A 20,135-nucleotide genomic window follows, 5' to 3' on the forward strand; every position below is an offset into this window, starting at 1 on the left:
AAAGCTTTCTTTACGTCAAGAAAAACAACACCCTCTATTTCACTTTTATGTAAAGATGAGTACCCGTCTTGAGTTAGTGCCATTAGAGTGGAAGACGTAGATCTATTTGTTTTAAATCCATGTTTGCCTGGCGTTATAACGTTATTATGTTTTAAGTGTTTTCGGAGACGAATAGAGATAAGTTATTCGAAAACAGTGCTTAGAACACACAACACCAATATGGGCCGGGAACTGCAAGGTTCATTATGGCCACCTATTTGAAAATCAGGGATGTCATTGCTATTTTCAGGTTGTCAGGGTATACCCCTTTAGATGTGGCCTAATTAAAGAGACGAAGTAACTGGAGCCCAAGTACATCAATACTGTCCTTCAGCACACGAACGGTTATATCATCATGGCCGGCGGATTTCTTGTCTGTCAGCTCTGATATTACGTTCAGAAGTTCAGGGTTGTCAACTTCACCAATCGTAAAGGAGCATTACATCGCGTTACCGCTTGCATCCCATTGCTTCAAAGGAACCTCGCTAGCTAAGTGCGACCATATGGTAGTAATTTATAAATTAAAATTTTCTACAACACTACTCTCAACCGAGTACGGAATAACACGCGTTTTAACCCTTTCTTAAGATTGCCTTGCGCGTGCTGTGCCTGTGTAGTAAACGTGTTTTTTTTTTCTATTTCTTATCATATAGGCCACCTTGTTTCTAGCGAGTCGGTTTTGCCGCACGTAGAAATAATTCTGTCTGCGGTTTGTGAAGCTTCCACCCCGCATCTCGTTTTTAGATGAAATTTAGTATAAATTTCGTCATCCAAGGGCACAGCGGCTGGTCGAACTTACGGCTAGAGGGGGTTATGCGGCTGGTGATTAGAGATGATAAAAGAACTAACAAAGTTAAGAGACTCGATATGCGTGCTTTGAAGTTTGAAGTGTGAAATCGTACTGTTCGAATTATTCATAAATTTGAATTATTTAAGTTCGAATTAGCGATCTTTCACTGTACAACTAGCGCCTTCCTTCTTTGGTATTGTCGGTGGATATCAGTTATGCCAATCAGTGTCCTGTTTGAGGTGCGTACCACGTTTTGGTGATGTCGGCAACCGGTCCCCTTGACTTCTACAATCTTCCAGTAATTCTTTGTTATGACTGCAGATGGGCCGACATCAGCTCACTATACTCACCGTGGTGTTCCCCAAGGAGGCGTCCTGGGCCCTACACTGTTCAACCTTACACTAATTGGCCTGATTTCTCACCTTCCAAGGAGGGTTCATGTGTCGATATACGCCGACGATATATGTGTTTGCGCAGATGGCGTGACTTGTCGGCATGTGCGCGCCCGACTGCAAAATGCCGCAGACTTGACGACCTCATATCTACACGGACAAGGGTTGAAAATATCCAGCAGCAAATGCGCCGTGCTTCCGTTTACACGAAAGCCTAGGTATGCATACCCTTTGTATATTAATGGTGAAAGGGTATCTTATGTGAGAAATCACAAGTTTCTCGGCATAGTTGTCGACAGGGGCCTTTATTGGAGCGCTCATGTTAACGTTCTAAAGAAGAGGCTCTCTGCAGTGGTGCATGTGCTCAAACTCATCGGCGGCAAGACGTGGGGAACACCACTGAAGTCGATGTTGCAGCTCTACAACGCGCTGTTCTTGGGCTATCTGCGATACAGTGCCCCTGTCCTTTCTGGAGCGTGCCGCACAACTTTTCGGTCACTTCAGGGTATACAAGCTCAGGCACTGCGAACCTGTCTTGGCCTACCACGATGTGCGTCCACAGCAGCGACCATTGCCCTGGCTCGAAATCACCCTTTGGCAACCTTTGTGGACGTTGAAATACTCAGGACACATATCAGGCACCTCGCCCGTCTACCTGATCATCATCTCGCGGGAATACCAGCGACCCGTCCCCGGGCGTCGTTCGCAAGGGTAGTAGCTGCCCACAACACCAGCGTTCCATCGAACTACACGCCGGCGATGAGACCGCTCGTTCCGCTGTGGTGTGTGATGCAGCCCCGAGTGTGCCTAGGTATCCCAGGAGTGACAAAAAAACGTGATCTTCCAATCCCGGCCCTGCAACAGCTCGCTTTGACGTACATGCACGAGACATACAGTGACCGAACCCATGTATACACTGATGGCTCGGTAACATCGTCAGGTTCTGCCGGAGCTGTTGTTATACCACGACTGTCACTGTGCAGCAAATTCAAGATAGCCAATCTTACGACATCCACGGCTACAGAACTTACGGCCATTCGTGCTGCAAAGTTCGTGCAGCAAAGTTCGTGCCGCAGATGGGCTATCTTCTGTGATTCGAAGCCTGCACTTCAGTCACTCCAGTCAGCGCTGTGCCGGGGACCTCACGAACAGCTCCTGACAGAAATAAGAATGGTGTACGACCGTGCTGCCCAGGCGGGTCATGATGTCACCCTACAGTGGCTTCCTAGCCACTGCGGCATTGTCGGCAACGAAAGTGCGGATGCTGCCGCCCGGCTGGCGCATCAAACGGCGACAACTGTACTCATCCCATTGTCCAGGACGGACGCAGCTAGGGTCCTCCGCATTCTTGCCCGGGAAACAGCTATCTCCCAATGGTCTCCAGAAGATTTCACATGCGCACGCATTGGTGCCTTTGACCCGCACCTGCAACGTCCCCTTCCACTAGGCCTCCCACGGGCTGACGCAACTCTTCTTTGCCGTCTCTGGCTGGGGGTGGCATTCACAAATGCTTACTCGTACTTAATAGGAATGGCAGCAAGGGCGGTGTGCGAAACGTGCGGCACATCGGAGACGATACGCCACGTTTTATGCGAGTGCCCACGCTACTCGGCTGAAAGAAAAAAGCTGTCGTCAGCGCTGAGTAACCTGGACTCTCGGCGGCCATTTTCAAAGGAGAAGATTCTGTGCCACTGGCCTTCTCAGTCATCTGCTCAGAAGGCGACTAAGGAACTATTACGTTTTCTACGGGTGACGAACTTGAACACTAGGCTATAGACTGAGAGCCTCCAGTGTCAATCACTGTCAGTGCCTCAGTGCTGGGCATACGTGTCTGGTCCAACTGTTCCTCTTTTTTTTCCTCTCTCTTTTTTGCCCATTTCCCCTTTCCCACGTGCAGGATAGCAAACTAGGCTCTAGCCAGGTTAACTTTCCTGCCTTTCTTCTACATTCTTCCTTCCTTCCAGTAAGGGTTACGTGCCGTACGTGTTCCATGGTCAGCCGATAGCTCAACGATGAAGAGTAGGTGCCAACGAGCTCGTGTGGGAGAGTCAGTCAGCATCTTTGCTCATACTCGAGACGCTGCCTGATCTATCCTGTTAACCGTAACGCCTAATGCAGTGCACCATCGCACCGTACAGCTGTCTACGCCTGCGTCTATCGGGACGCAAACATATCACATTGTTCATATTGCCCCAGAAAATTTTTTCTCAGCAATACATTATCGTATAGTAGTGAAGCCAACTTTAAGGGGTATAGGCGTTATGATCGGGTTGCTGACCCGATATACCTAGGTTGGTACGTCGACGCCAATGAGCGCGTTTTCGTCGCCAGCGATCGAGTTGGCCCGTGCAGCGGAAGACGTCTTATTCAAGAGCGAAGGACGAGCTATTGAAGAGAGATCGTCCACCTTGTGTCAATCCTGCAAGTGCAACTCTTCGAATGAAAGACTACGGCAGCATTACAAAGGAAGCAACTTCCCCAGTGCGGACTGTGAAATCTGTAATCGGCGATCTATGCAACTCAGGCGCTCAGATGTTCCCCGTGCCCGGACAAAAGGTCTTCCCTTGGAGCGGCGCCAACTCCTTCTCGCCCTCGTGGTCACGTGGGCAAGAATGCGGGACAGCGTGATTGGACCAGACTTTTGGAGTTCCCTCTAGGGACTTTTGCCAGGAACAAAAAGGCGGTGCAGTGCGTCGCCGAGTGTTCTCATTGTGCAATTCGATTCGAGACACAACATTCGAAGCAGTATAATCATCGCGTAAATACTTGTATAAAGTTGTCTCCTTCACCAACACGTCTAGGTCTCTTGCGCTGCTGCACCCAAGGTCGCGGGTTCCATTCCCGGCAGCGCCGGCCGCTTTTCTGATGGAGGCGAAAAGCAAAAATGCCTTTGTGTTCGAGATTTCGGAGCACGGTAAAGATGCCCGGGTGGTCAAAATTAATCCGGAGCCCTCCACAACGGAGCGCCTCATCGCCTGCGTTTCGTCGGCGTGTTAAACCCTACAATCAATCAATCAACGCCTAGGTATCCTGATCAACATTTCGGGAACGCCAGTCACGTTACCACAATGGAATCTCGAACGCAGATACACAAACACTGTGTGAAGGGTGTTTTTAACATTTACCTGACAATTCCCAATTAATATTTTCTGCATTTCTTTTTGTTTAAAGCGACAACTTCAGGAGAGTACCTCATGAACATTTGCGCTTTGGAATCATTATAATCGCCTGACCGTAGACCAAAAGCTGTAGGCGTAGGCTGTTCCTCCTTGCGATGGTGGGCCATCGTGTGTTGTGTTGTTATTCCAACCTCCCACAAGGCTAATATTTATACCTTACAGCAACAATTCACTCACGCGCGTCCACGTGTCATTTTACGGCACCCCTCTCATCACAAATTTACGATTTAACGTTTGCTCTGTGATAAAGAGCAGAATCAACAGAAGGCACTTTCATCGCGTGCATAAGGCAAGGCAGAGAGGTCCTCGCTATACACAGGCCCACCACACCACAACCCGCGCCTGAATTCGGGGCTTCCGTGGCGCAGTCCCTAAAAGCCGATTATCTAAACGAATGACCCTCACGGCGTCCGACAGCTTATCTTCATCGCGCAGCTAAAGGCCGTATTTCAAGATTTGCAGTCCCTCTCGTGGGCCACCGTCCGTCTTATGGTTGACAGGGGACACAAACACAGACATAACGTTGTCGCGGATGCATGCTTACGGGGCGGCCTGCAGGCGCAAACACGTATGAATACAAACATGGACCAACCTAGGCGCCAGCTCTCTCTCAAGGACAGCTCTTACAACAGGGAACCTTGTGCGCGCGAATAACCTGCTGGCGGCTTCCAGGCGGAGGATGCATGTACCACAGAGGCTGGCTTCTTCTTATTCCGGGAAAGCTGCGTAGGCTGCTAGAGCGCTAATATCTCTCTATATACACAGACTTGAGTCATACCAAACACGCCTAGCCTGAAAATGATCTGCTATAAGCTGGGGCATTAATCATTCTTACGGCTTAAAATTGTTCTGAGCGTTCGCGGAATCGGAGTTTCTGAATCGGTATGTTCTCTCTTTTCCTTTTATTTTCGCGTTTCGTGAGAGTTTCGTTGTAAGTCGACCACAGGGCATTAGGCTATTCTCGGACATAGCGGCGGGGCTCAAGTTTCAACTATTGCTTTTTTGCCTTTACGGGCACTTAAAAAATGAGAGAGAGAGAGAGAGAGAGAGAGAGAGAGAGAGAGAGAGAGAGAGAGAGAGAGAGAGAGAGAAGCACCCGTTTCCTGAAAGTATATCTGCAACAAAAATGCTTCATCGAGAAATCTACAGCTAGCAAGAGCGCTCAGCAAGCGCTTAAAATAATCAACCCCGTATGCACCCATCTGCTTGATGCATTGTCAGCGAGCATTGAGACAAACGCTTTCCTCCCATCCCACATTGCGAGCATTTCGGACTCGTGAGAAACTACTGCCGCCTTTTTCACTTGCTTTACCCCAGAACGGTACGTTCACGCCACCGGAGAGAAAAAGATACTCCGCCGGCCAAAGTTCACTGCACGCCTCACACATCTGCGTCTCGCTCCCATTTTTCCTCGGCAAACCAAAGCGCTCGTCAACGACCCCGTTGCTCCAAAACGAAACATCTTGTTCGCCGCAAAACATGAGCGATTAATCTTCAACGAGCCCGAGCGCACGAGAAAGCAAGCAGCGTTTCTATTTCAAGTGAGAACGTGCGCGAAGGAAAAGATGCACCGCTAAATTAATAGTCACGCCGCCGCAGATCCCTTCGTCGAGAAGAAAGGCAATCAACAAGGAACTCTGAGGAGAAGAAGAAGACAAAAAAAAGGGGGGGGGGGGGGGGGCGAAGAGGGGGCCGTTCTTTCAGGATCAGTCGCATTCTCCGAGCGGCTTTTCTTTTCAGCGCGCCACTCAGCAGGACACCGATTAGGAACGGTCACGCGCGCATGCATGCTCGCCAGCGCTCGACAACAGTGCGCAGCAGCTAGTCAGCTGCTGGCCGTGCGAATGAATTGAATGAATGCGGAGCGCGGGTCCTTTCAGCGGGCTGCTGCACTGGGAAGAAGCATTTCTGGGCTCCTATTGTTAGCGGCTTCCGAGGCGCCCGCGTGCGGCGAAGTTCGCATCATCAAGCGCCTTCTTCTTAACGAGCCCTTGCGTAATGGATGCCTAGCCGACCCGAAATTCCGCGCGCTTTTTCCTCTCCTGGATGCATCCGCTCCTTCATCTGAGAGGGCTCCATCACGGGGAGAGGGGAGAGGACGGAGAGTTTAAAAAATGGCGCGGAAAAAGAAGGGGACGAGCCAGCTTGAGGACTACGGTGATGGAGAGAAAAGAGAGGGAGAGGGAGAGAGGAGAAGGACCGTTTTAAAATTCAGATCACGCGTGCACCGCCGCTCGCTCGTATTGTGTTACCTGAATTTGCGAGCCGCGGCGATTAACGCTGGCGGAGTCACCGGAGGGGGAGATAAAAAGAAAAGGTCTCGCGCGCTCTTAGGCGGAGATAGATAACGAGATAATGCAAAAGAACCACTCTCGACAGCCGCAATAAACACGTCGTTTGGCGCTCGACGACATCTGTGCGCAACGAACGACGTCGTGGTAATGAGGCATCTTACGAAGTGTACGACGTTGTTTCCATTCAGTGCGCTCTACGATGGTCAGCGGTGGAACCTTTGTACGTTGGTTAGCGAAGCGTGTATGCCGTAATGTACGGAATGTGCTCGACGGAGAAGCGACGAGAATGGGCATGAAAAAGATTCGCTGTGACGTCCCGGATCCTCACCGACGCTTCTTGCTGAATGCCATGAAGAAACAGGCGCGAGAACAGGCGAATAAATTTGGTAAGCAGCCGAGTTAATTTGTGAAGACGTGACGCAGATGCCGTAAATATATGGGAAGAAAGACGAAGAACACGAGGGGCCGTTCTCTCTTGTTTACGATCGAAAGCGTGGCGCTTTGACGTCTTGGCGGGACACTGGATCCCAGAAGCGTACTACCGGCGTTATATCGTGACGATAAAGAATCATCGTCGCCCAGTGAACAGCAGGTGGACCTTAACCCATACAATGGCAGAATCCTTCACCCCATCGAAGGTCACATCAAGAAAGTCACTTGCCTAGGTCATATGAAGGTCACACTAGGCGCCGAAATAACTAGCACTAGCATTAACTGGACGGTATACCAATGGCGTTGCTAACTTAAATTCAATACTGCAACCATTCCCGTTCTCGCGATTCTTAAAAGGTGTTCACAGTCAGTGGCCGAAAGGAATTTCCCTTCACAGAGAACTGGCGCAGGCTTGTAAAACTTTCACTTTGCGCACTTGCCGAATGTCCTAACCTAGTTATCCCAGCTGAGAACAGTTGTCTTTTTTATAACTCACAACTCCTCCTCCTCCTAGCAACTTCTCGTTGCTCAATCCAGATATGACCTGGCAGGGATTAGCACAAGGCCCTGGCTTCCATAAATGTCAATAATATGGGGAACGTTGCGCCGAGACAAGGGAGAGAGTGGGAATAAACATGTTCAATTGCGCGCTCAATGGGGAATGATGGCGAGAGAACGGCCCTGCGGGGGCGTCCCCTGTAGTCCGGGATGCTCTGGTCCTTGCTGGATGCTCGTACAGTCGTCCACCGTCCTTAGCTGGAGCAAAGCTTTTAGCACTTACTGTTTTCTCTTTTCTTAGCGCAAGGTAATTTAGTAACAACTATTGCACTGCTCTTAACGTAAATGAGGCATAAAAGTCCTCCATGCTTGTTTGAACCGTTTTACGTCAGAATGTTCGGGCTATGCCACGCTAAAGTAGAATGTGATGCTCCAGCTCTGTGGACGACTGTACCCGCTATATCAGCATGCGCTGATAGAGATATGCGCTGAACAGCCGGTCCATCCACTTCTCGTACAGAACTGGATGTCCTTCAGCATGACGGACACTGTCCGGTACCAATGGTCCCGGGCTCCAAATGGTCTATACCTAGACTTCGCCCCGCTACTCGGGCCACAGATTGGGTAGTCCCAAAGGTTTCGAGACAACTGGAGTCCTACGGTTTTGTGTACTCGAGGCACTGAGAGGAGGCGGAATAAATGATGGAGCAGTCAATGTTGTTGGTTTGACCGCCAGTCCGGTGACCTCCTTAGTCCAGGAAGCCCTGGGTCTTGGTGGCCCTGGGTCTTGGATCTGGGTCTTGGATCTTGGCGGCCTGTCTCGCCCGGTTTACCAGATGCTGTTGTCGAGAAAGATTTTTTTTTATTCATAGCCCTATTTGATGCTCCTTGTGTCAACCTCAAACACCACACACTTTTATTGCTTGTGTTTTTCTACGTAGAACCGTGTGTCTCGTGCCTACATTAGTGCTTTGATTGTGCTAATTACACTGTAAGTGGCAACTATACGGGAGTAGCAAAACACGTTCCTGCTCAAGGTCTAATTTGCTTGACGATGTTACCGCGGGATGTGTTGACGCATAGTAACGGAGAGAAGAAGACGAAAAAGACGCAAAAAAAAACAGATAACGAAAACAAGAACACACATTTGGCAATTCGAAACTAATATTTCAGCAATCCCTACGTCGTATACGCTTAGGCGACCTCGCAGTTTTTCGAATTATTCATCTAGAAGCGGAGAAAGCATGCTCGAATGTTCGAAGTCTTACGTTCTGCCTTACTACCATATTTTCAGGATTGTAATCCTCCCTCCCAAAGTTCTAATAACACACTCCCCCCTACTTTCAGAAAAAAAAATGGAAAAAAAGTTTGCGTGCGAGTCTAAGCACCCCCTTTCCTGCAAGGAAGCAAGCGCCCTGACAGGATATAGGTAATACGACACAGGCCGCCAACCGCACTTTCACGTTTTGTTCTTGCGCCTTTCACTGCACTTAAGTCATTTAAAAGAAATGTTTGATGGAACAAAAGACAACCGGCTGTGAGGTACTCGGAGCAGCTGCTCAAGCGGTGCTAGACACTCGAGTGGTAGTGAGAGTGACTGAGTATCAGACGTAAGCGTTGAGTTCGCTGTCTGTGCTTCATTTTTTTATTATTATTATTTGCTGCGTCAAACATTATTCCTTGAACCTGTCTCATCTCGGTACAGCCGCGAAAAGTACGCGTGTATGCCGGTGGAGGTCATTTTATAATTTTCGAATCTAAGCACGTCACTTTGGGCATTGCGAATTTGCGATCATGGAAAAAAAGGGAGTGCTTAGAATCTAGTAAACACGGTATCTATGACGTTAATAGTACGAGCTGCACGGGGATCTAACTGAACTTTCCCGTAGGAGAAAACTATAAAGCGAGACTTAAGGAAATGGATAGCAGTGTATCGCGATGGTATATCGATGTTCACGAAAGCGCTCTTCATGCACAAATTTTGAACGCTGGCGGCAATGGGTCACTTGTACAAAATTTGGGCTGACGTACCCGAATGATGGTTGGCCACCGGCAGTAGCGGCTCACATATGCTTACCAGTGGCTATTCGTGAAAGCTAGTTTAAGTTCGTCTTGACTGGTTTTATGACCTGTATTCCGCCAATATCCGAAAATCACGGCATTAACTCACAAAGACTGACGCCTGGTGCAAAATAATCAACCGTTACTCATTTTTGGCCGGAAAAGGCGTTCCTCGCGCATCAGAGCAGGACATGGCAGCGTCGGTGTAGTTTTATTTATTTATTTATTTATTTATTTATTTATTTAGGAATACTGCAGGCCAATTCTTTGGCCCTGGCAGGAGGGGCATTACATAAACAATCATAAACAGTATTAATTCAAAAAGTATCACAGTAGACTATGCTAGTACAATGGGCAGACATAATGCCAAAACAAAAACAGGTAACAGAACCATCGTCAACACTGAGAACATAAGAGCGTAAACTTAATAAAATGCAGAACACAAAACGCACAAACCATAACCTAATAAACCAACAGAAAATATGGAAAAAAGAAAACAGCATAAAATGTAATAGCACCTTAATAACCACAAAATAGCATGCACCGCCAAAACTGCGGTTTCTACAGATCACTAAAGAAGCGTTCCAACTCTAATTGTAAAAAATTGTTGGAATTGACAACGTTTGGTGGCAAGTCATTCCATTCACTCACCGTCCTGGGAAAGAAACTATACTTATATGAATTAGTTAGGGCATGTTTAGCAGTGTGCCTTGTTTTTCGTGTCAGAGCAGGTTGGATAAGATTCGTCTCATTTAGAGCAATTTTTCCTGAAAGAAACTTGTGAAGTAAAAGCAGCCGGCTTATTTTCCTGCGTGTTTCTAATGTAGTAATGTTATTATCTTTCATAATCGATGACGGCGAATCTGTCCTTTTGTGTTTGCCAAAAATAAATCTTACGGCCTTCCTCTGTACCCGTTCAAGTTTTAATATATCCTTCTTAACATGTGTAACGAGGAGGCTGATCTCTTATCTTTGACATGCATTTCAAAGCTTTTGAGATAACATTGTTCAGTATAATTCGGACGTCATGAAAGCTTGCTTTATGATTCCGTGTTCAGTGACATGTATTTCGAGGAACCAGAGTTCCCTCTACACGCGCTTGCGTTACGCGTCAGCACGTATACGGTTTCTCTCAGGTTTCATGGGGGAAGATCTACACGTTCGGCGTGACACCGGGGCCTAAGAAGTTACACATGTAACTGCATAGGAGTGTAGGAGCGTGGCATTGCACAGTAATAGCATCCGTTTCCAGTTAGGCTAAAGTAGATAGGCGCAACCATACTAAGGAGGCGATGTGACGGTACAAAAAACACTACGCCCTCCGCAGAACAGGCCTTGACCGTTTTGGTTGAGTATGCGGCTGAAACCGCCCATAACGGGAGATGCCTTCGCACTGCAGTGGATGCAAATAGGCTGACAGTGGCGGCAATGGTGATGATGGCAACGATGATGAAAAGGTTGCTTTTTCATCGTCATCATTTCTACGGTACTAGGATTGATTTAATATAAGGTTTAACGGCGCCGACGCAACGCACGCGATGAGGCGCGGCGTAGTGGAGGGCTCCGGATTAATTCTGACCACCTGGGGATCTTTAACGTGCGCCGCAATCTCGTACACACGGGCGTTCTACGGTACTCTGGCGACATACACAAATGCTGGTGCAATTCCGGGAATACTAGCTTGTGATAACAACCAACGGGCAATACAAGCTATTATTTGTCCGATAGTGGTTCAATATTCGTCCAGTATTTGCGTCCCGCCGGATCAAGCGAGAGATTCTGCCCATCGAACGCGTGCAGGGGACGAGGAGGACTGGGAGAAGAACTCTTCCCATTCCGACCTGCCCGTCCATACCTTTTATCAGTGTCTGGGACTCTGGGCTGTTGGGAGAAGGAGGTCGACACTGCATGCACGCCGCACCCCGCAAAGAAACTTGTCGCCTTATCAAAGCTCACCGCATTTAAAGGCAGCTAAATCCGAACAGATTGATTTGCAACTACGCTGGTTAGTTGACATCACTGCAGTTGAGGATGACAAAATTTACGGACGCATACCGAACAAAGTACTACATAAGCAAGTTTTCTAGTATCGGGGCCACGTCACCGCATTTGTTTCAACCAACAATCTTGTAGCGTCTTGTTCGTCTATTGCTCTTGTTAGTTCAGCGCGATGTCAAAAAACTGTTCTCTTTTGAGTGTCCATGCGCATCTGTGTGTCCATGCGCATGTGTGTCTATAAGCATGTGTGTACGTGTGCGTGTGCATGCGCATGTGTGTCTATGTGCATGTCTATCTGCAAGTGCGTGTCCATACGCATGCGTGTGTGTGTCCATGTGCGTCTGTGTCTGAATGTGCATGAGTGTGTGTGTTTCCATGGGCATGCGTATCTGTGTGTGCGTGTCTATGAAAATGTGTGTGTCCATGTGCGTCTGCGTCTGTATGCGCATGAGTGTGTGCGTGTCCATGAAAATGTGTATGTGCGTGCGTGTGCGCGTGACGTCGCCTGCGTGCGCGAGTGGGCTCGCGCGCTGATAGGCGTTTAGCTGCAGCCTTGGAGAACACGAGCCGCGCGCTAACATAGCACCGGCGTCCGCGCAATCCGGCTCGGCTAACAAGCGTCGCCCACGCAGCTGCCAGGATACCGGACATCTAGCAGCGCCCAGAGACGCCTGCCTTGTTCTACAGCCCAAGCACGCGGCCGGCAGCGAGCCTTCGAGGTGGGGGCCGCCATCTCGCGGGGCACTCCACAGCGAGCTGCTCTTCCCCGCCGAGGCCCCAGCGGGGGTCCCCATGGACAGGCTCAACGTCTTTCTGCCCAGAGACGAACGCAAATGAAGCAATTTCGAGAGCAGCTTTCTTGGAGGCAGCCTCGGCTTGCAGCCCACCCCACCGTCGCGCCTTCTCCGAACACCTCCCAGATAACCGAAAGCCCCTGCATTGCTTCTTACGCAGAAGCTGTTTAGTCAATAGTCGAAAACGTCGCTCATTCCTTACTTCCTCGTTTAACCAGGTTCAGTAATAAGAGCGAAAAAAAAATCAATCAGTCGCTGCGTTCGGGTGATACCAGTACAAGGCTTTCTGATCTAGACGATGTTGTCTCACCTAGAGAGAAGAGCTCAACGTTGTGCGAGAAAGAGGGCAACGTCTCCCAAACAACACTTAGCTGCGAAACAAAGCCTCCGCAAGGTTGGAATCGCAGTATGGTCATTGGGAAGTCTTCCCCCTTCCTAGAGTTCTAGAACAAGATCAAAACCGGCTCTATCGTTCTAATGAGAGCGGAATTAACAGTTACGGGGCGACAAAAACACAAAGTGCACGCAAAGTCATGACATGCAGGCTTTTCTGTCTTCTGCGAGGTGTTGCGGCTACGCGTCCTCAGCAGCTCTCCTTCTCGCTCCTCCGCCATGGCTTGGGCCGTTTGTTCTTCGCGCGGCCGCTTGCCTGGGCGGGCGTCAACAAGCAATACTCCACGCTGCGCAAACTAATTTCTCGCCCTGCCCGCCCATCGCGAGCGGCCACGAAGCGCGCTCACAAGCCGAAAATAAAACTTAATAACGAGACAGATGTCTCCTTTCCTTGTGCTTCCTTGGACGCTATACACAGCTTAGAAGGACCCTGCAACACTTTCGGTAAGCGCTCTCACTCTTTCCTTAAAGGTGTTGTGCCACCAAATTTGTTGCTTGTGCATTATTTGTTGCAAACGTTTTATAATTCGTTAGAAAGCATGATACATGCTCTCACACGCACATATTCTGAGTGAAAAATTTATTATCGCACGATTCATGTGAACAGGATTCGGTTTCGGTTTCTGGGCGCCGATTCAAGCAGTGACGTCAGAGTGTTGCGAGGAGGCTCTGCCACGGCGGCGCTGCGGTACGTTGCGACTTTACTGCGGCGTCTGCTCCCCCACATACGTGCTTCACCACGGAAGTAAACACGCCGACTCGTCACGTCAAGCCGCGACAGCTCCGACGCGGATTCTTTGTCTGCATCCTCGGATGCAGACAAATGAAAACCATGGATTTGCAAACCATAAAAATGCTAAAAAGACGCTCAAAAAAAAAAAAAGCTGCCCCCCCCGCGAATCGAACCGGCAACGTTGACCGGACGGGCGGAACGCGCGAGACCACTGAGCCAGCGAACAAACGATTCCGCAACGTGATATAGCCGGTGTACTAGATGGAGGCCCATCCTTGGAGTCGTACGTCGGTGTTTACTAGCTAGTTTACAGAATTCCTGGCTTGTAAACTCACTCTTTTTAAAAAGCGCTTGCGCAGCAAGGTTCCGCGAAGCCCCCGCGACAGCTTATCGCCATCAACTCTGCTCTTCTGCGAAAGCGCTCGTAAAAATAAGTGTGCCCGGCTGCGACTGCGATTTTGCACTGAAGGGATAGTGCTTGCCGTACTTTGGTTTTACGTTTTACGTTAAAAACCTTTGCCGATACTGATCTCTTATTACCCAAATTACCCTACGTAACTGTTCTTCTGCACGAAACTGACCTTATATTTTCTACAGGCGAGCCGATCGCACACGCATTCCGGGGTAGCGGCGTCGTCGAAGAGCACGGCCGAAGCGTCGAACGCCAAAATACGGATCGCATTAGCGCTAGTGTTGAGTTGTATGGGCTTCATGGAACTTACTGAGTTTATTACCCTCCAGAAACTAACAAAATAGAGCCGCGTTCATTGCGGCACGAATGTTGTCGGGGCGCAGTTTTCGCTTCTCGGTCGATTGACGACGCGTCGTGCGACCATGTCAGGCGACCGGTTTTGTTGGCGTCTTCGGTCGGCGAGTCAGTCACACTACGGCGACTTTCCATCGGCCGACGTGTTTGTGTCGCCGTCGGCGTGGTGTGACAACGCGGTCTGGCAATTCGGCAGTTGGCCGATGTTTTAACGACTCGTCGGCATCGCGTCGTCGTCGCCGTCGTATCGGTATAGTGTGTCGATACGACCAAGCTGACCAAGCGACCAAACAAACTGTGGTAACTGGAGTTCACGTTGACGTCGCTCGAGTCGCTAGCGTTGTATGACGTCACAAACTTTGCTGTGCTGGCAATTCACTGACGTCATGGTTAGTGGCGCTAGCGATGGGTCCCGATTTCCAGAAGAGCATTTAGGTAATTTTTAGAAGCGAATTAAAATATATATTAAGCGCTTGCTGTACCCAGCACTTCGTGTTGAGGGTCGTTGCATGCAGAGGAAGCCTACAGCAGGCTTTTTACAGACTTAAAATTTGGTGGCACAACACCTTTAACGTCTGGAACCACTGCGAAAGCTACAGTTATCGCAAGTACGGAGCAGCACTGCGTTATTTGCTCGTCGCACCAAATACGCCTTCCGTGTCTGCTTTCTTTTTGTGGTTTTATTTTCAAAGCTGCTATCGAAAAGCGTTCATTGCTACAACTGCAGGAAAACCGGCCAACAGCCGCTATACGGCCTCGGTGACGTAATTCGGGCCGTCGAATAACGTCAAGACTGGGAAAGAGAGAAAAATCTTTTGAGCGAGTTTCCAAGTTATCTGATGGGCATAGAGCAGTAATTTCTGGCTGAGGTATTTTCAACCCCCTAATCTATTGAGTGTGTTGGGTGACTACGTTCTGCAAGCATTTAAGATTTCAAAAAAAGTAAAAAAAAAAGGTGTTGCAGGGTCCCTTTAATAACGAGACAGATATCTCCTTTCCTTGTGCTTTCTTGGACGCTACACAGCTAGGGGGAGTTGAACGGCAAAGGTGTCACGAAGAACCGCACTGATACACGGTGAATCATTTTCGTCCTTGCTTCACAATTTTGGCTCCAGTGTCTGCTATTTCAGTCGCATTTTTTGTAACAAACTCCACAAAATTACTTTTAATGTTCTCAATCAAGATTTAACGAGTAAGTGCGCGGGAGAAATGCATGGAAATAAAACCCTTTCGTACGCAGAAAGGCGTTTCCCGCATGTAGAAGCGCCAAATTTAAGATTGGATAAAGCGCGTTAAAAGTTCTTGAAAACAATGAAATCAATATGATACTCTAATTTCATTCTCGTTACTATGACTGTTTCGCTTGTGTGTGCGCTTTGAGGGAGCTTCTAGTGGTATATTCGCGTGCGTGCATAAGTTAACTTTTCGTGTTCCCTTCTACCCCCAGGATAGTCTGCCCTCGCCAGTCAGTTATAGTTTCTCTCACAAAACACTTCGATGAAGAAAGACAGGGACGCCGACCATAAGTCAGTTGAGTTTAAAAGAAATTAACGTTTCGGCTCCCACATGGAAGCCTTGGTCTTACATTGTGACCAAGGCTTCTGTGTGGGAGCCGAAACGTTAATTTCTTTTAAACTCAACTAAATTGTGGTCGGCGTCCTTGTCTTTCTTCATCAAAATACATCCCGACCAGGCTGGCTTCCGTCACATCCTTGACTTCAAAACACTTCGGTGACTAACAAAATGCAGTCTTCGTGAAGACATACGTACGCGAGTATCAATATAACAATAAACTTAACAGAAGCGACAAGGATTTCCAACGCGAACTTGAAGAAACTGTCTCTCCCTTGACAATTCCGGTGCCAGAATTGGCGCCAAATAAACACGTTTGTTTCCCTTCTCCTTTGCAACCTGCTAAGGAGAGGGAGAAAGACAGTGCCGTGAGTGAAGCCGGTTAGCCTGAAACAACTTGCCTCTATAGCGCAAGCAAGAAGCGAGCTCCAGCGCAAAGAAAACAGACGCGAGCGTCAACAGAGCCGGAAGGAGGCGAGAAATAAGCCGACCCGACAGGTCTTCAGACGGACCCACAGCGGGACGCCATTTTGCAAGGTCCTCTTGAACCTCCAGAGTACCGTAGCCTGCGGGAAGGCGCCCGAGCGGCCAAACGGCCGAGGTGTCCGGTTTCCCAGCAGCCAGGCGGGCGCAGCTGACAGTGTGCAGTCGCCCTGTCTACGGAGCCTGTGCGGAGAGGGGGCACGTCGCGAAGCTGGAGGGCCCTCCGAGCCCAGCGCCACTCCCTGCCACGTCTTTCACCGAGGCCTTGTGACTCGTAAAGGCAGTCGAGAAAGTGCCAGCCGCCCGCGTGAAGAACGGAGCAATGTCCAGACGGCTGCGCTGAGGGACGCCGAGCAGTGTTTCGGGCAAGAAGTAACAGTACAATAAACAAAGTACGGAATTTGTGCATCACGAAATTGCAGCCATTAAACGGGTGTACAATTTTACCTGCGCTGGTCAAGGCTCCGCATTGATTTAGGGAACGTGAAGTTGGTTGGCGTGCGCCAAAAAACATGGACTAGGCGCGTTTTTACATTTGACAAGTACAAGTGCGCTTCCAACGGGAAACTTAATTTCGCGGCCACAGCGGCGGACCCCATCCGAAAGCTGAGTAGCGAAGTCACTCACACCGAATTCAAATTGTTCTGGCTCGATGAACTGCTACTCCGTTACAGTTAGCGAAGGGTGATCATGTACTTTCGCGGTTATTCTGCGATTGTCACTTCCCGCAAACACTCACCCTCGCACACGCGAACACATGCACAAAAATTGCAACAATGCACAATGATAAATAATTAACCAATAATTAACTTACAAAATAACACGAGTCTAACTAATCCAGTGCCCCTGCCCGGTTAACTAAACACACATAGGAAGAAGTTGATGGGTTAAAAACGCATTGGAGAGAGGCGAGATAAAAGCAGGACAAATATAAAGAATAAGGACACCGATTTTTACTCGCGCTATCGCGAGCGGCGCCAAACACAACAAAAACAAGACGAAGGAACTCGAGTACTCCATTGTCTAAACCTCTCAGATCCGTTCAACTCCACCCGGTCGCCTGAAAACAAAGCACAACGAAGGCGACGGCCAATGTTTCGGCCCGAAGTGTAGGTACAATTTGTTTTCCGAGTTTCTTCTCACAACTGGAAGCTTAATGTATTTATTGAGATTTCTATCGTCGGGGCGGTCCAGATTACAGCGTAATGATGTGTTGTGTATCATTTCATTTCATTTCATTTCATTTCATTTCATTTCATTTATTGTCACCTTAAAAGCCCCAAGGCATTACAGGTTGAATTAAGTACACAGTGAACACCGAAGAATTCAAGGCACAGAAAAACTCGTTACAAAATTTCGAAAGAAAAAAAAAACAAGAAATATGTACAGGGTACACTGAGGCAAGCTGAAAGACAGAGTAAGCTTATACAAAGGCGAGCATATACAATAAAAGAGGACCTGGGTCAGCAGGGCAGACACAAATGCATTCGTTTACAAGATGGAGCAACAGAAGAATAATTTATGGAGTACATAATTTTGGGTGCTGGAGTGGGGGTGATTGGCGAGCGATAAAATAGAGAAGGGAATTACTGTATGTAGCGATTACGTTTATCGCGAAAGGTTGTGCAGTTTGAAGAGGTAGCGATTTCGTTAGGCAACTTGTTCCAAAGTATGATAGAATGTGTGAAAAAGGAGTTATTCATAGCTGAAGTGCGACCAGCGATGCGCTCTATTGGGTGACTGTGGTTTAGGCGGGATGCCGTTCTCGGAGGAGGTTATATATATATATATATATATATATATATATATATATATATATATATATATATATATATATATATATATATATATATATATATATATATATATATATATATAGGACAGAAAATAAGGGTTGGCAGTCAAGATAACCTCGGAAAGCAAAGGGGAGGTTGTGGTGGGTCATAGAAAGAGATGAAGAATTTTTTTAGTCGAAAAGAAAGTGGTGAAAAAATGCCCGCCGGGTGGGATCCGAACCCACGACCTCCAGAATACCGGTCTGGTTCTTTCTGACTCAAAACATTCTTCATCTCTCTCTATGACTCACCACAACCTCCCCTTTGCTTTCCGAGGTTTTCTTGACTGCCAACCCTTATTTTCTGTCTTATTTTCACGGAGCCCCTCATTTTCCATTTTCTGATTCGCTATATATATATCATTAGGCCTCAATCTGTAATGACGTGACAAGAAACTACCATTTAACAAGAACATTTGAAAGGGAGAAACCATGAGTAAATATCAACAAAATTCGGAATAAAAAAAAGGAACTATAAGGCATTTCCACAGTTACTAGGTTTTTTATTTGCACTTAGTATTCACCCTTTCTTCCGAATTATTCCTCTTTGCTCAACCTGCGCAACCAGTAAAACATGCGCATGTATAAATGTTATGAGGTTTTTATGTGCACTTAACGTAAGGTTCCTGTGCTTGCACTAGGAAGGCTACATTAGCATATGCACGAACGCACCCCCAAACATCAGATTCGTACTTCAATTAGGACCACTACGTCGTCGTTCTTTACTGGTGCGTCGCGCCTTTCATACGCGCATACCGACGGCAATAAACGGACTTTACCCTCTTCCATTCCTTATTCTGATATAAAAGCAAAACCATACGCTCAGAACGACGTGCCATAACCGTAACCGTCGTCCAGTTACGGCGAGCTACGATACTTTCTGGTCCCGCGCAGACGTTAACTACTCGGTTACCATTATTTTAACGAATGCCACTACCGAACCCACGGAGAGATTGTGCAGTCGGCGACTCCAACGAATGCCAAAGCCTCAGAGCGAGGAGCAAACGGAGGGGGGCACCTTTAAACGGGCACGTCCATTTCGGCTGGGGCAAAACTCGGTGCCCATTATGATGCAAATGCGGAGAGCACTGGGAGACGCACTAAACGGCCTTGGTGCACGCAGCTGTAATAGTCGCGGCACCGCGTCTCGTAAACACGACATGCTCTTCTCACACGCGCGCAGCGAGCATCCACCTCCTGCCATTCCGACGTTTGTTTCACCGTTTCGGCTTTAATGTCACCCGTGAGTTCCGAGTGCAGGTAAATACGCGTAAGCCCGGTTGACGAGTACGGGGGAGAGGGCGAGCTTGTTAGACACGCCTGCCTCCTGCCCTTTCTCCAGCAAAAGTGCGGCAAAGGGTGCCACAGAGCTTCTCCCGTGCGACTGCTGCAACGCGAACTGCGCCGGTCTGGAACGCCAGGCGCTAGACATTTCCAAGAACGGCTACGCCTCCCTGAGAACGAAGACCCCGCTGCGAAGAATAGAGACGTCAGGGAACTAAAATGTACGCTCGCGCGAGCGAACACGGCAGCGGACAATCGGCATTATCGCCATTGCAATTTTTATTTTGTTATTTCTTATCAAAAAACAGCTTGGCGGCGGAGGATGTGAAAGCAGCAGCGGTAATAATAGCCGGAGCGATGGCGATGAAAGCGTGAATTTCTTTGTCGGTACGCACTGCGGTCAAGGTCCTGTTGATGGGGCAACAGTACTCATTAGTGGATGAGTTATATCACCGCCTCGAAGATGCGTGCACGCGACTGGGCGCCGGAGTGCGAGCGGAGGATTTACGTGCCGGCTAAACGACTCGGAAGGCAACGCTCGAGCTCCGCCTCGCGGGCCCCAAGCGTGAAGTATGAGTGTTGTTCGTGTGCAT

Source organism: Haemaphysalis longicornis, unplaced genomic scaffold (genome assembly GCF_048455015.1).
Source record: "Haemaphysalis longicornis isolate Haplotype H1 unplaced genomic scaffold, Haemaphysalis longicornis Haplotype H1 scaffold_4, whole genome shotgun sequence".
In the NCBI taxonomy this organism is placed as follows: domain Eukaryota; kingdom Metazoa; phylum Arthropoda; class Arachnida; order Ixodida; family Ixodidae; genus Haemaphysalis; species Haemaphysalis longicornis.